This window comes from Podarcis raffonei, chromosome 2, assembly GCF_027172205.1.
Source record: "Podarcis raffonei isolate rPodRaf1 chromosome 2, rPodRaf1.pri, whole genome shotgun sequence".
Taxonomy (NCBI): Eukaryota; Metazoa; Chordata; class Lepidosauria; order Squamata; family Lacertidae; genus Podarcis; species Podarcis raffonei.
Genome location: NC_070603.1, coordinates 90387569 through 90400110, shown reverse-complemented (window position 1 = coordinate 90400110; position 12542 = coordinate 90387569).

The following is a 12542-nucleotide window of genomic DNA, read 5'->3' as shown; positions in this document are numbered from 1 at the left end:
AGGAAGTCAAGCCTTGAAATGTTAAAATGATTGTAAAATTAATGAAATGCATAAATTCAAAAAGTATAAATAATTGTTTTTTAAAAATTTAATAGCAATATAGTTGAAATTCTTATATCTATTAATAGAACCTGGACATTTAATACTCTTTATATTTTATGTCCTCATATTGGCAGCACCCAAAATTGTCTTTCTGTTTTAGTTCCCAATTCTACCCTGCCCTTTATTTGCTACAAGGCACAAATATACATACCTCCTGGAACTTTTAACATTAATTATGGGGCCAAAGAAGAAAATCACAAATTGCTGCAGAAATGTGGAGAACTGAATGTAAGATTGGGAAAAATACAAAACCAAGAGGCGTGAAGAAGAAGTTTTCAATTGCAGTTTTCATTTCAAGATTAAGGTTATAGCCCAGAGCTCTTCTGATATATATGTGAAACTGTGCGTATAGAATCTTGGCTGAATAAAATAGAATTTATTACAATTATATCTCACCTTTCATTTGCTATAGAACTCAAAAGTTGTATGCATACATGGGGTTCCTCTTCAGGTAATGGCCAGAACTAGACCTGTTTAGCTTCAGCAAATTTGCTGTATCCTATGCCTTCATCTCATAACCTGGGATAAAATAAACTCTAATTATACACACCTCTATGTCCCCATCAGAAACCTCCAAGTCAGAAACAAGCACGTCTCTCTGAATCAGGTTCCTTATACCGATTCAAAAGGCAATTTATTATACAAAGTAAACTCCATGATACATTTCACTGGAATAACCTTATGGCGGAAATACAGAAAGCCAAACCTAGATTTTGGAACCGTTTCTGTTTTTGTTTTGCATATTCACTTACAGATTGTTCCAGCAAAATATATCTTCTTAAACTGCCCTGTGTGGTTCAGTTTGTGAGGCCACTGTAGTAACAAACACTTCCCACCCACCCCCAAGTGAAACCACAGTGAAGAAAAACAAAGCTGTTTGCAATTTTGAAACTTAAATGTGATCTTTTCCTAGGGATTTTCAGTGTCAAGCCATCGTAAGTAATGTATGAAAACGTTGATTTCAAAAATGTTTCATAATGTCAAAGGCTGATTTAATAAAGTAGTTTGTCTTGCAGGGTATCCCTACCTTTGCCATATGGCATAAGAGAACACGTACTGGGAGCTACACATGTTGTGTCCCCCCCCCCCCACTCACGCTGCTTGCCAATGATTGGTCATGGGGACCAATAGTGACATCTTCATGGAAGAAATGGTCAGTAGGGCTATATCTGGGATCCAGTGCATCCTATTTGGAGAGACTGTCGTTTGAATCAAGGACATGTATCAGAGATAAGAGTGAAGGCAGGCAATGTTTCAAGTTATCTATCTATCTGTATCTATCTGTATCTATATATCTATATCTATACACACACACACACACATTTTCTCAAAATGTAAAATACAGTGGTACCTCGGGTTACATACCCTTCAGGTTACATACACTTCAGGTTACAGACTCCACTAACCCAGAAATAGTGCTTCAGGTTAAGAACTTTGCTTCAGGATGAGAACAGAAATCTTGCTCCGGTGGCGCGGCGGCAGCAGGAGGCCCCATAAACTAAAGTGGTGCTTCAGGTTAAGAACAGTTTCAGGTTAAGTACGGACCTCCAGAACGAATTAAGTACTTAACCTGAGGTACCACTGTAATGTTTCCACTTGTACTTTCTCCCTTTTCCTACACCTCAAACAGCTGAAAAACCACAACAGAAAACCACAAATAAACTAAAGCAGCCAATCTTTCTGTAAGCCAAACAAGTACAGCCAGCGAAACCAAAAGGTGTGCCTTACAGTCCCCCCAACCCCCCAAAAAGGCCAATTCCACAATCTCAAGGCAATAACTGTAAAGTACCACAACAGTTCTCAACTTGAGCAAAATTAAAGCCTCAAACAGGCTGCTCATAGTTCATTAGCCCCTTGAGTTGCCCTGAACTCTCTTCTATGTGTGTTACCTAAGAACCAGGATTTTAAAAGCATCCTGCACTCCATTGGGAGTCAGTGTGGTATAGTGGTTAAGGGCGATAGACTCGTAATCTGGTGAACCGGGTTCGCATCTCCGCACCTCCACACGCAGCTGCTGGGTGACCTTGGGCTAGTCACACTTCTCTGAAGTCTCTCAGCCCCACTCACCTCACAGAGTTTTTGTTGTGGGGGAGGAAGGGAAAGGAGATTGTGAGGCACTTTGAGACTCCTTCGGGTAGTGATAAAGCGGGATATCAAATCCAAACTCTTCTTCTTCTTTTCTCTTCATTGTAGCCTGAAACTGAGAATGCTTTCAGGCAAAAGCAGCAACCCCCCCCCCCCAGCCTTCCAAACTCATTCAGAATAATCAGATGGTACAACCCTGTTTCAACTATGCCACCTGGGTGTGAGTGAGGAAACTGCATGATCTCCCACACAAAACTCCCTTAACTTGGAAAACTAAAGTACCATATTGAAGCCCAATGCCCTCCCTGACATGGTATTTTCCAAATCCTGAGAATTTTGTATTCACATTGGAGAGGAATTGTAGATGCAATTCGTTACCCGTAATCTTAAAAGTGCATAGGCAGAGCCAGAGAAGGGTGAGCCTTAGACTGCTGTGTCAACCCCCTGGCATCAAACACGCTCCCACTCTTACCCAAGGGGGTCCATGAGTTGGTGTGAACATCTGAAGAAGTCTTCTACTCAATGAGAACTTGCCATTGCAAGGAAGTCTCCACATGAACACAGATCAGTTCCCAGTGGAATAAAACCATCCAGACAGAATAACCTGAACTGGTCCCAATGGCCATATTTCTAGAGACAAGGCCAATCTACGCTGAAACACTTCCTAATCTGCACATACACCATGAAAAGTCAAAGTGCTGAAACAGCACAACTGATCCCCAATGACAGACGTATATTATTTGTCCTGGCAAATGGTTAGCCCACCCTGAAGGATGATGAGTTGAAGTTTCTCCAGCTCCAAATTTGTGTTGTGAAACATGTTTTACAAGAAGAAACACAAAAAGGCAAACTTAATATTGGCAGCCAAGAGTGTTAATAATGACACCCCTTAATCAAAATAAGACCATATGATTGTTGCTATTTGGAGTATCGAAAATATAAAGCAACTCATCTTTGTAAGAGCAGCACTGTGCTGCATTTAAGCATCTTGTGTTTAATTTCAGGGCCTTTTAAAATAAACCATGATGGTATGAAATGAGTTTTATTGGAGGTAACATTGGGTCAGATGCCTGAGCCTTGAATTCTGTTGCTAAAGGAAATGACAACTTCCCAGCCGCCTTGTTCTAAGGCAACCAGGCCTACATGGTTCCCAGTTTCATAGTAATGGGTTCTTAGATATATGGCAATCTCTCCTTCCCTGCCCCAGTACGTGCCTGATAAAACATCCATCTACCAGATGCAATACATAAAGCTACATTTTTATATCCAATATCTAGCCTATTTTATGAAATTGTGACTGCTTTTTATTTAGAATCTGAGATGCTTTCACATTTCCCCCCCTCAAGGCAATAGTTATGAACAGACACAAGTGAGATCCTGCTCTTCGATGTTTATCGTGCCAGTGGTTGGAAGGCAGGATTACCCAGACAAGCTGCCAACATCTGGATAAAAAACATAACACTCCACATGGCGTGAGGAGAAAGACTTAGAGGCAGCTTCAAGAAGACAAGAAGAAACTCCTCGTCATATCGCCCACAATACACCCAAACAGCCTAAAACACAGGGTACGTGAACTCTGTGTTTCCTTCATGAGGCAAATGTGGGCATGAGGAGACAATTGCAGGAGACATCTGGAGGGCAAGAAATGATGCTTAACCCTTCCTTGGTTCAATCTCTCATGCAAATGCCCCCTAGCGTGTTTTAAATGAGTTTTCCCAAGCTGGCTTTAAAAGGAAGTGAGTCTAAGCAGAGTGGCAGGGTGACCTTAGGGGAAGATTTGCAGGGGAGAAGAACCGGCAGCCACAAAACAAACCGTCTCTTGCTCCCCTCCCCACCCCAATCAATTGTTCCCTGCAAGTGGCAACACATAGTACGTGAGATGGAATGTAGCTCTGTCTACACAGGTAGGTCAAACCTGTATCTCTTATACTGGATCCCTACATCATGCTAATTTAAAAATGCTATAGAACAAGACTATTAAGCAGTGATTTCCCACTCAGAAGAGTAATAAGGTAGCCGAAATGTTTTGCAAAAGCAAATGCAGCAAGATTGCTGTTTCAGCTTCTGCAAGGCAAATACCAAGTTATTTTCTGGATCACAACATGGCCTTATATATATATGCATATTATTTTTCGAGGGGCTACAGCAAAGAAACAAACACACAATATAAAACAGCTAGCAGTTCAAACACTGTGGTGAACAGTATGATTTAGCCATGGGGAGTGTGCACGATTCTAAATCTCACAACTCCTTTTCAAGAAGATAAAAGGAGCTTTCATTCTGAAGAGTTCCTTCATTCCACAACTGCTCCCCCCCACCCCATACAACAGAAGCTAACCCAGCACAAGCGCTCAAGCTCTCTCGCTTTGTTCTATTTCTTCTTTGGATCACCAGCAGATCTCTCAGGATATGGTGCAATGAAAGCCCAAAATGGGGGGGGGGGGAGAAACAACCAACAGCTTTGCTGCCTTCAGACTCTGTGATATGCAACCACCAGGAGTTCTCTGTGAAGTCAGTCACTGAAAGCTTTATTTGAAAGAAGTGTTTTTCTTCAGCTCACAGCATTTTTGCCCAGCATACTTTTCAAAATGGACTTCTAGAAATCGAGATTACTGGGGTTCCTTTGGTTAAGTAAATTCTTTTGGCACATTTGAAGAATGCTGCAATCTCAAATGGCCACTGGAATCCCAAGGATTTCTCCAATAGCTTATTATATATCTATATCTAGAAACACATATTTTTTAACTTGTCAGCCCTAAATCAGGCTACCAAGGAAATTCCTTTTTTTAATTTAATGTACACTACAATTCAATGTATACAGACAAGTACACAACACAGACAAGTACTTGCCCCTCTCAAAATGCTAACAACAAAAACCAAAAACCAGACACATTAAATACAGCCCCTTGAACTCTAAATTGCCTTCTGTGAATGCAGCAGAGTTCCAGTCATGAAATAGTGAATTCCTACATTCCTCTGTTGCCCCCTGAATCCTCGGCTGCTCCTGAAGAATCGGAGACCCTTGTGAAAGGCGTGTCACACGGTGGCAAGGCTGCAGATAAAAATGGGGAACAGCCCCTTCTTGTGAGTGGAAGAACTTGGGCTCCAGGCCATTAATTCTGGTTAATTAATCAAGGCAGGGGTGCCAACTTGAATAATATATTGGTGAGGCCCAGGTAAGCCCCGCCCCACATAATCAATCACATGGTGCAGTGCACCTACACTATTTGAATAGCAATGCCCATCACCTTGGGGGGGGGCTCCATTTTTTTTCTTGGGAGGGGCAAAGACCCCTTGACCCCAGGAGGTGGCTCCTATAAATCAAGACATCAGTCAGTCGGAATACCTTTTGAAATAAGATCCGGCTGTTGACTTAAAAGTCTACAGTGGTACCTCTGGTTAAGAACTTAATTCATTCTGGAGGTCCGTTCTTAACCTGTAACTGTTCTTAACCTGAAGTACCACTTTAGCTAATAGGACCTCCTGCTGCTGCCGCCGTGCGATTTCTGTTCTCATCCTGAAGCAAAGTTCTTAACCCGACGTACTATTTCTGGGTTAGCGGAGTCTGTAATCTGAAGCGTCTGTAACCTGAAGCGTCTGTAAGCCGAGGTACCACTGTATAGGACACTCATATGGGAGGGAATTCCACAGAACATATTACTCCCCACTGTTACCAGTTAAGGCCCTGGTCCACCCAAGTAGCAGAAGGAGGAAGTAGCAATGTTGAGGTGACAGAACAGATTTTACCACTTCACTGTTCAGGCTAGAAGATTTTGAATGCTCCCAGCGAGTAGAAAAGCGGTATAGCAGGCAGCAGGCTGGGTTGGAAATATCCAACTTTTCTGTCTACAAGAAGGTTTCGACATGGGGAACATGGCGCAGTCCTTTCTTGCACCTCAGCATTCTGCATCCAGGCCTTACTTTTGTACAGAAAAGGACACTTCAGTCATGCAACAGCCAGAGGTTTCTCCAGCCACATACACAAGACACATTATTATGTTTCAAGGGCACCTTCCAGCCAAGCAAAGGCACTTGAGGAGAGGAGAGAGCAGGGCTTGTGAGGGAGTGGAGGGTCCCCAGGGCCAGGCGGAGAGGCCTGGGGACTTGTATCAGCCTCGGCACCTCGGCTTCCCCACCCCTGCTGAAGACCCTTTTATTCCAGCAGGCTTTCATGTCCTTTTTAAACTACTGACCCCGTCTCTGTTTATATCGTAAAACACATAAACTTGTTTTATGGCGTTGTAACGTTGTATATGCTGCAAGCCACCCTGAGTGATGTTTCTACACTAGAAGGGTGGGGTGGTTTTCACTACAGAGCTTATCTAATTGCTTCATACGGGAACATTTCCAAAGCAACGCACAACAGATTTTACAGAATCAAAACACGCAAGGTAATAAAAGAGCATGTACAAACAATGTAAAATGTTATCCCGCTGTTATATTATACTGACAGTAGGCATGGCTGGAATCACTCCTCTGAGAAGGCCTGCCTGATTATTATTAAGTTTTCAATAGCCGTAGAAACTCTAATAGAGTTGTCGCCTGTCTACTGCTGTGAGGTGCAACATTATAGTGCAGGTGCTGCCACATTAAAGGCCTTGCTCGGGGCTGCCATTGAGCAGATATCCAGGGCATGTTGCAGCATCAAAAGATCTTTCCCTCATGGCTACAAGTTGTTAAGGGCTTTATAGACTAACACCGAAACCTTAAATCTTGAACTGGGGTATTGTTTAGGGGGGTTTGTTGGGCCAGGCTTGTTGTTGTTTGTATCTTTATTTCAGTTCTTCCTATTTGTTCAATTTCACTGTGTATCCCCCCTCCCAGTTTATGACTACTTTTGTTATGTTTGTCGTTATGTACAGAGCATGAATGACGGAAAGTCAGCATACAAATAAAATGATTGACTGATTAATTCAACTTGGCCCATCAGGATATTGGCAGCCATCAACAAATGCCTACTGAGTGACAGTCAGCCACTTCAGCTAGCATTTTAGCTGCTGCCTTCTCACCAAATGCAGCTTCTGGGCCAATCTTAAGGGCACCCCCACCTAAAACACATTGCGATAAACTAGCTCCTAGGTTATCAATGCATCAAAAGTGTGGTAAAGCTCCCCATGTCCAGAAACAGATGTAACTATCTTGCCAGTCAAGGCATTCCAAGCCACTAAGCATAAGGGGTGATAAAGATGGATACACAGGTACCGCCAGACTAGGTACCTGCTTCTTCAGAAAGAGTGCAGCCCCATCCAGAACTGGCAACTGCCCAGTCTCTTAGACATGAGAGCCCCTCATCCATACTGCCTCAGTCCTGCTAGGATGCAGACTCTGCTTTTTCCTAGTTGCACAGAAAAAGTCCTATGTATGTCCAAGTATATACATGTAGGAACTATAAATTTGGAAGCAGAGATGGCACATATGATCCCACTTCCTTCTTCATGGCGAATCTAAGAAGTGAAAAGTGGTTATATCTACTTTCAATGTTCATCGCCAAGTTCTTTAGCTCATTTTTCTTTCTTTTTTTTATTATTAAATATTTATTGGTATTTTCAACAAATATATAGCAATCAAAAACAAAAAATAAACAAAATACAAACAACACAAAAATACATAAAATTCAAGACTTAACAGAGGGGGGAAAAAAACACATAAAGTTTCAAATACTTATTTTCCTTAACCTTATTTCTCATTTTTTTTTTTATTAAATATTTATTGGTATTTTATAACAATAAAAAAAAAACAGAAAAATAAACAAAATAAAAACCACACAAAAATACATAAAATTCAAAACTTAACAGAAAAAAGAGGGGGGGAAAACACACATAAAGTTTCAAATACTTATTTTCCTTAACCTTATTTCTCAGACCTCCTCACACCTGCCCTTCTTGTATTCTAATTTAAATTGTCAATTCAGCAAGTCCTTAACTTATTTCTTCACCTTAGCTTGAACATTTGTTCTAACATACTATTATTTTACTTTACTTCTTTTTTCCATTTCCTCAATTTATTTTTAACAGCCTTATTTTCAATTAATTTTAAAAAAAGCCAATTTTGCCTTATCAAAATTACACATCAATACTTATACCTCATTAATTATTCTTAAACCTTTTTCCTAAAGTCGACCAAAATTTCCCTTCCACGATTTGCCCAATTTCCATACCACTAACAAAATATAAAAAAAAAAGACAAGGCAGATTATACTTATGTACCCTTTGGATTCCCAACCTCCACCCACCCTTTTCCCGGTTCCAGTCCCCAACCAATATCCATCAGTCTTTATATTATTTATTTAGCCTGGAGATCTCACGTCCGAGGCCCTTATATCTCTCTCAGTTCCTTTCTGCCGGTCTCTTTGATAGTCCTTGATGTTAAGCCCCAAGTCTCGGAGAGGCTCCGGCCCAACAGGATCCATGTTGCTTCCAGCCAGTCCTCCATACTTAAAAGCAAAGCCTATGGGGTACTCCAACTCTTGTTTCAAATTTCTTTCAAATCCAGATGTCCCCAAAGCTCCAACTTTCACCTTCAACAAATTTGTAATCCTCAGGTCTTCAGATCTCCTCCAAAGGGGATCTCTCCATTTTCCAGACTCCCATTCAGACCAGGCTTTCCGCATCCAATTTTTATTGTCCTTTTTTATCATCATGTCAGGCCTCATATTGCAACTCTCCTTTGACTCCTGCAAACCTCCAGCTCCTCCTTCATTTTCTTCCAAAACAACATATTGCTCCATCATATCTACACTTTCAGTTTCATTTATTTGTTCAGTTGAATGGGCTTCCTGTTTCAAGTCCTTATCAGGCTCAAAACTGTTGTTTACTGTCCAGTGTAGTAGTGAAACCTCTGTAGACAAAGCATTGTATTCATCTTGTAAGTTTCCCAAGAGAACCAGTGCTCTGTCCAATTCTGCTTGAATTTTACATGCTCCAGCCATTTTTATGATGTAGTGTCCCTATTACCCCTCTAGGGGGATTTTAGTTCCTTAATATTCCTTTCAGCTCAAAACCAAAAGTCCAGTTATTTTGTATCAGCCCTCCTTATTTTCAACAAGTTATACCGAGTAAACCAGCAAAAATAGCAGAAACAATGTTCTCTTTTTCCAGCTGACAACTAGCTGACTGACAGCTCACTTGACAGCTGTCAAACTCTTCAATGCAACAGGCTTTCTCATAGGACGTTCCCGGGTCTAGGGGGGGGTGAAATTTCAGCTCCCAAAATTCTTTTTATCCTCCAGTAAATCTTCTTATAATGTCAAAACCGTGAAGTCAAGATCTTTTATTAAAAAAAAAAAGAAACAGATTCTCTCGACCTTAGCTGCCCGGTCCTTTGCTTTAAATTGTTTACAAAGAGGGGGGGTGGACTTCCTTTTTAGCCCCTTCCCGCTCGTTCCAGATCCAAAATAAAAAAATTTTTTAAGGTTCCAATCTCCGTATTACTCACGGGTTGATGTTTTAGAGTCCAATCGATCTTAGAAGAAGTTGGCGCTCTCTGTCAATGGCTTGCGGCTTCACTCCGTAGACGAGGGAGTACTCTCAGCACCACGCCTCACCCTGCCTCCGTTCCGAAGCCTTTAAAAAGGCTCCGTCGCGGATTGGGGGGACGCGAATGGTGCCCGCCGAGTCTCTGTGTTCACAGGCATCCGCGCCTGTGATTTTAAGGGTCTCCGCTTCGCCGCAGCGGCCAGACCCAGACGCTACGGAGCCGATTCCCTCCGGAGCTCGGAGGGAATCCGCCATTAAACAATGGCGCCAACCCGGAAGTCCTTGTTCTTTAGCTCATTTTTCTCCCACCTTCAGTCTTGCGCAAAGACTGAGAAACTAATGCAGATTATGTCAAGCATGGTCACTTGCTTAAACAGGGGTCACTGAGTGAAACTGGTTATCTACAAGTTTCCATAACCAAGGCTTGCTTATTTAGATTTGGCCTAGAACTGCTACTATAAACTCTAGATCAACTGAGTTTCTTCATAAATACAACTTGTGTCTCAATAATAGGAAACAGTTTACAATGTGACAAAAATGTGTGGGGTACACACACTACTTTCCTGGAACCGAATCCTGCTACAGAAACAAAATATTGGGTTCCCTTTTTCTAGATAGTGCTGTGGTCAGTATGAAAAATGTCAGATCTGCAAGACCACATTAAATGTAGCATGAGACTCTTAATCTCGGGGTCACGTTTCAGTGCATGAAACACTGTGGGTTGTGTGTCTTCATATGCACATGCATGCACAACTGAATTGAGTTTAACTGAATCAACAGTGCCCACACTAAAACAGCCTGGGTGTTTCTTGCTCTGGGGATGTTAAGTTTCAGAGCCTTCCATGAGTAATTAACTTTGACAGGCAATGTTTAGTAAAAAGGATAGAAATTCAATGATTGCAATGTAGATGGAAACATTTAGCTAGCACAGATTCTCTGCATGGCTGTCTAGGAAACTTTGAGCGCACAATCTTTCTTTTCCTTTTTTTTTTTTAAGGGATCATCAATCCAGAAACATAGCACATACACCAGGATTTTAAGGGTTTTTAAAGGGACTCAGCATTGTTGGTCAACTGAGATTGACTTTATAATCTGCTGTTGTCTTCAAAGAGGAGCAAGGGGATCATTAATGTAAAATAGGGCAGAAACTCATTGTGTTGAATATCTCACATGCACAGACAGTAAACTCAGAAAGCTCACCCAAACATACCCATATATCATTCACATCAAGCCTGGCAAATTTCAGTTCACATTTTGGTCACATAGTAGGCCAAAAAGAAGTAACCATAATATTACTAATACTATTGTTGAATACTCAAGTAGGTATGAGTCCATTCTCCAACAAAAGCTTCTTCCCTGAAAGATTTGAGGTGAAATAATAGCCTTTGCAAAGGTTAGCAATCATCTGTTAATCTTAGATCAGAGGTTCCCAAACTGCTTCACTCCAGTGGTCTGCAGCATGTTGGTGGAGACAAGAGATGGCAGCACATGGATCATATTTAAGATTCAAGTAGATTTCAATTTTTTTATTGTATTTTTATTGCTTCTTCTATTTGTTCTATCGTATTTTATTGCAATACAATTTGAATTCTATAGAATTCAAATCACAACAGAATAAAATGCAATATAAAATAAATAAAAAGCAATAAAAATATAATTAAAAACCATACAGCATCTAGCACAGCACATTACAATTGCTACAATAGGCAGAAAAAAACATTAAGTGTTCCACCAAGACCCTCCAAGTGGACTGTGGAGAAAAAAATGTTTAGGAACTACTGCCTTAATATGATTAAGAAAAAGCCTTTACTGCTTCATATATTCATATATTTCACTCAAGTAAAATGCTCAGATGATGGATAGCTCTCAACCTGCAGCAAGAAAACTAACCATGAATAGGAAAAAAATGCCAAACAGATTCAAAGAGATTGGGATACTAATTCATAATTCTTCACTGCTCTGGCTCACACAAGATTCTCTCTTAGTATTTCAATGTGAGGCTCTAGTTTAAGGTCCTGAGTGTCTGCTGCACATATTTAAATCTGGAAGGCATAATGCAGCACGGTGATCGAGTGTTAGTCTGAGAAAAAGTTTCATAATATCTATTACCAAATGTATGTCTGTTCTCATTTGAATTTATCATCCTATTAGGTAGGTAACTTACCTTAAAACCCCTTTTTGCTATTTTATGCAGTGACAAAAAAGCTTGTTGTTGATCGTTCACATCAAGCCAAATATAGATTGCACCATGGTTGCCAGCAGTTGAAGGTGTGTTGCCAGTCTCTACGGCAGGCATAGGCAAACTCGGCCCTCCAGATGTTTTGGGACTACAACTTCCATCATCCCTGACCACAGGTCCTGTTAGCTAGCGATGATGGGAGTGGTAGTCCCAAAACATCTAGAGGGCCGAGTTTGCCTATGCCTGCTCTAGGGCATCTCATCCATCTTATTCATTTGATCAGTTAAAATGGGTTCACATTGAAATTGTGCCTTGCATACAGGACTTGTATTTGAGCTTTTCAGTGCTGATGTATAAACATCTCAGAATCTGGCCGAATCATAGTTCTCAAACACATGTACACTGACTTGGTGAAAGACACTCTACGCTATGGGTGCCACATGGGCACCTGAGATCAAAACATGACCTTTAAAGAGAAGTACAAACCTATAAGGAACAGGTTGGATTCTCTTCTCTGAGCTGGTAGACCATCAGCCAAAAGCACCTCTGCTTACTCCAAACTGAGCTGGTGGTTGTTGTTGGTGTGTCATTCTTCAGAATAGGAAGGGCTTCAAATACTAATAGTTGCTTTATTTTTATTTAGTCTGCAGAAATATAGTGAACTATGCCCAAAGTATTATTTGTACTAAAGTGCAAATTTT